The following is a 5446-nucleotide window of genomic DNA, read 5'->3' on the forward strand; positions in this document are numbered from 1 at the left end:
GAACCACCATCTCTGCAGACAAATCCAAGAACCAGGTCTCCTTGCAGCTGTGCTCCCTGGCAGCGGCAGACACTGCCACGTGTTTCTGTGCCAGGGACACAGTGACACAGAAAGGAGCAGGGGCTGCACAAAAAATGGGATGCTTCTCTCACACACATGCCCCAGGCCTTTTGAGAGCAGACTTCCTATTAGATCCTGGGAGAAATACTGTCTGTAGAAGAGGCAGAGTTATCTCAGGGGAATCTAGAGAAATAAATCCCTTGTACACCTAGCTCTTTGGTCTTATTCCATGGGGTATGAAAAGGCAGGAGAGGAGATGGCCATGAAAGAAATATCAAAAAGCATCTTCTCAGCTCAGCTGCCTAAAATCCATTGAAATAAAAAAACGTGGCTCTGATCCTTACCAGTGCCATTTAAATCCCAGCTACTAGCCTGATGTGCTAAAATCCCCCATGCACAGAGGAGATGGCAGCCCCAGCACCTCCCTGCTGCCCTCCCACACCCCTCTCACTGAACACTGCTGCCAGAAACAGCCCTTGACAACATGGTAACATGCATCACAAATTACAGTAACTTCCCCTTAGGGAATTCCCCTCCACCCAGGACAAACCACTTCTGACCGCCTACCCAGCACAAAGCCACTAACCAAATCCACCAGGCCCCGTCTCTCTAGCCACCTCCAAGCACTGCTTCTCCCTGCAGGGGCAGAAACAGATGTGAGCTAGTGCACCAAGGAGAGACTGGCATGGATGCATAGGGACACACTGGAAAGCAGGGTATCGAGCAGCCTGGGCAGCAGGTTCTGTCAGGTTCTGTAGAGAAACAGGGTTGTGGATCAGCCAGGACAGTCTAGTGGGCACCACAGCTGTGTCCCCATGCTTCTCCCCTCAACATGTATGAAACATGGCAAAGTGCCTCACACATGTACCTCTGAAATAAGAGCCATGCCTGATAGCTCCCAAGTTTTACCTACATGGTCCTGGGACCTCATGTTGTGGGTGGAGGACGTTCACTGCAGGCATCTGTACAACACCGTGCGTGACTGAAGCCCAGCCCCTTAGACCACAGAGCCCAACAAGACATGTACTCTGCACACTCAAGACCCTACTTCTTACCTAGAGCTGTTTCTGCCTCTCTTGTGCCCAACCAGCCTCTCCCTCCCTGAGCCTGTAGCTCTTTCCAGGGCATCTATTCCCCGTCAGTATGGCAGCAAGGTGCTGTGGGCCTTAGACATGGCATAGGGAACCACTGTCGGATGGCCACAATTTCTCTCTTCTCCCCAGAGCCCTGGTGATGCACAAGCTGATAACCCTTCTCTATACATGTTCAGATCTCTGTCTTCCACATGAGCTATGATGCCCTCCTGCGCTGCATCTCCTGCCAAAGATGAGCCCTACGTGGCCCCTAAACCCACAGTTCCTGCCTACTCAGACCAGGCCATAGGAGTCAGGACATAACTGAATAGTGTTACTGCTCAGCAGGTTCCCCGGGCACGTTGTAATCAGGGGACTCAGAGCTAGCGTGTGAAGCAGCCACTGGCGCATGGTACAGCACAGGGGGAGAGGTGCAGTCCCCCAGCTCATGGTAGACCCCGGCCTAGAGACAGGTCCCCTGGGAGATCATCCCTGTCTAAAGAGAGGGGATCTCTGAGAACCCCTGCCTCCCTCCACCTCGCGACTCTCCTTCTCCAGCAGAGAAGTGCCATGCTTCTGGGGGGGCTCAGCGAGCGCAGCATCTGTCTGCCGTTCACGTGAAGTGGACACTGGTCCCACAGGGGATGTTGCACTCCCAGCCTGGCTTCTCTTGTACCCTCCACGGGACCCACATGCAAATGACTCCTCCCAGACCGCCTGCTTAAATACAGGTCTGAGCCCCGGAGCCTGAGTCCCAGCCCAGCACCCACCCTGCCCGCTCCTGCCTGCTTGGAGATTAATTTCTTCTGAGGCACAGGATGGAAACGCCCCTGCTACATCTTGCCCTGTTCTACTCTTTCACCTGTGAGTGTCCTGTGGCAGGGGGCATGAAACACAGCAGGGAAATGGATGTGTTCAGTACCTATATCACTCCCTGCCATATTTTTTTTTCCAGGTGCCACCTCGGCAGTGAAACTGGTGGAGTTCGGAGCAGGGCTGGTGAAGCCTGGAGAGACCCTGGCCCTGACCTGTGCCATCTATGATGTCTCCATTTCTGATGGAAGCTATATTTGGACCTGGATCCGGCAGCCTCCTGGGAAAGGGCTGGAGTGGGTAGCAAACATCTATTCTTATGATGGGCGCACATGGTTCAACCCATCTCTCCAGAGCCAAACCACCATCTCTGCAGACAAATCCAAGAACCAGGTCTCCTTGCAGCTGCGCTCCCTGACAGCTGCAGACACTGCCACATATTTCTGTGCCAGACACACAGTGACACAGAACAGCACAGGGGCTGCACAAAAAGGGGAAGCTTTTCTCACACACATGCCCCAGGACTTTTGAGGGCAGGCTTGCCATTAGATCCTTGGAGAAATACTGTCTGGAGAGGAAGCAGAGTTATTTCGGGGGAATCAAGAGGGATAAATCCCTTCCACATCCATCTCTTCACAGACTCGGTTGTAAAAAGGCGGGAGATGAGAGGGGCACAAGTCAATATTCAAAAAGCATCTTCACAGCTCAGCTGCCTGAAATCCATGGAAATCAGAGGAGCTGGCACCGATCCTGGCCAGCTCCACTTCAAGCCCAGCTACCAGCCAGACATCAACACTCCTCCAGGCACCAGCCTTCCCATGAAGCCAACGGGGACCAGGGCTGAGGCAGCTCTCACTTCCCACAGACGACTGCACTGACATGCACAGCACCAGCTTCCAGCCCAAACCCCGCAAGGCAGCTGTCGGCTCCAGGCAGGCCCTCACCCCCTCCACCCTGGGTCCGCTTCCTTGCCTCCCACTGCTGGAAACCCATCCTGCATCCCACAGGGCAGGGAGCTGCACCTCCCAGAGCTGGCACTGCCCAGGTGTAAGTGCTGCTACCCAGCAGTCTTGTGTCTCGCAACCAGCATGGGGAGGGAGACTGGGAGAGAGCAGCCTTTCTGGCCAAGGCCTGAATCACATCATGCAGCCTCTGGCACAAGGGGAGACCATGAGAGGCCTACGTGGCAAATCCTTCCCCAAGGGCTCCTGCATAAATACAGCAACTTCCTCCCACAGTGGAGCCCAGGCATTTCCAGACCCCCCACCTCCCTCCTCCTGCCCCATCCCTCCACCCTGCCCCTGCCCCTGAGCCAGCACTGGTGGAGGTGCAATTCCTACACCCAAGGAAAAGGCTGGGCCAGGGCTGGCAGCTGCCAGGGGAGATTTCCTGGGATCCCAGGGGCTGAAGCAAAAATCCCCGAGTGTTCTCGGGGGGGCGGTTACTGACCCATGCCCACACACCCCTGCCCCATGGGGAGACTCATAGGGAGCCCATGGGAAGAGTCCCCACGGGGAGACTCATGACAACAGCAAAGCTCAGCGAATTTATGGGACAAGGCCAACAAGGACCCTAAACGTCTGTGCTGCTTCAGCCAGCAGCCCCCTGCCATCGTGCTGCATTTACCCCTCACGCCGTGGGATTCTCCTCTCTGCACAACCAGCCCCATCACAAATCCAGTTGACTTCTGTATTCCCCCCTCAGCTCCTGTGAAACAAGCCATCACTTCTACTCCAGAGCAGGACCCTTTGGAATAAAACCAGGCCCCCCAGGGCTCTGGGGCTCACACCCAGACAGTCACAAGACCGCACCAGGGAAGGGGCTCTTCCAAACCACCTCTAGGGCTTTATCAGCTTCCCCAGATTTCTGTTATCAATAAAAAGATTGATGTTGTGTCCAGTGAGACCTGCAAAAGCACCCTTATAAAACAAGCACAGGTAAATGGTGGACCCCTTTTCCTGCTTTACTTTCCTTTCTAAACAGCACCCAGGCTCTCTGAGCCTCAGCATCTCCCCAGACCTGCCCCCTCCTGGCTCTCGGGGACATGGGGCATCAACCACAATGACCATGACATGTGCTCGTTTTACTTTCCCTGCTGGGAGCCCCCCCCACTCCCACTCCCACCCTCAGGTGAGTGTTTACTGCACTGGAGGGCAGGGGGTGTAGGGGCAGGCTCTATTTCTAAAGCCATGGTCATTTCTCTATTAGGATGTCAGCATCCTCTGCACTAAAGCCCTGCACTCACCTACTGACTTCCAGCACAGATACATGAGCTGCCACCTTTCATCGCAGTCTCTCTACAACACTGCTCCAGTCACACCCACTCTCCAGAACCCACAACCTGCAGTCGGGATAGCCCCTGCACACAAATCCCAGGGCACTGCACTGCACTGACAGCCACAGCACCAGACATGATCCAGACACACCAAGGCAGCTGCCAGCTGCATCCAGGGGAACAAATGCCCCAGGGTCAAGACAGGGGCACAAGAGGCAGCTGCCAGCTGCAGGCAGGGGACCAGCCCTTTCAAATCAAACCGAAATTCAAAATGAAATGCTGTTCCATCGAAACATCGAAGCACTGGTCGAAACGGCACGCTGATGTTCCTCCCAGCCCTACCACCTATCCTGATACACCATCCTTGCACCTTTAGCTCCACCTGGGCAACAGGATCAGTCCCAGCCTCTCTCCAAGACTGCAGGGCACAGCATCTTGTCCTCACCCATGGTGAATTTGCTTTTTCAACCACCTCCAAACTATGGCCACAGCTGTGGGCACTAAGATGTGTCCAATATCCCAACCTCTGCATGAGCTTCCTGGGAGAGGGACTGAAAGGAAACTACACCCTCAGCCCTACACAGCATTTGCATCATGAAGAGTATGTCGGCATCATCTGGACTGAACCCGTGCACTTACGTGCTGACTTCCAGCACAGGCTCACCAGCCACTGCCTTCTGGCACAGTCCTTCTACAATGCTCCTACAGTAACAGACTCACTAACACCGCAAACCACAACTCAGATAGTCCCTACACATGCCCCCTTGAATTGCACTGATGGAGACTGCACCAGGCACTGGCCCACACACACCAAGGCAGATTACCACCCCAGCCAGGAGAACAAGTCCCCACAGGCCAGGAAGGGACAGGCAGAGAGAACCCCCATCCTCAGGCCCTGGGGTATCTGGCTCCAGGGGAAGTTTCACTTCTGGGTGTCAGCTCTGAGGCCCCAACCTGGAAGGAGTGGAAGCATCTCACCTCCCAGCTGGGCACCTTTGCACACAGTCTCTCCCACACCTAATCCCAGATGCAGAGCAGGAGGCTGCCCAGAGTAGCTAATAACAACCTGCTGCAACACCCAGGCAGAGCCTATTGGAGTAACTCTGGCCATTGGTGATACGTACGGGGTGCACACAGGTGCACCTACACCCCCTGAGATTGGCAGTGCACCCCCTGTGATTGTCGGCGATGCCTGTGGGCAGTCACAGCTTGCCACCCCTCCCCC

Source organism: Alligator sinensis, unplaced genomic scaffold (genome assembly GCF_000455745.1).
Source record: "Alligator sinensis unplaced genomic scaffold, ASM45574v1 scaffold2992_1, whole genome shotgun sequence".
In the NCBI taxonomy this organism is placed as follows: Eukaryota; Metazoa; Chordata; order Crocodylia; family Alligatoridae; genus Alligator; species Alligator sinensis.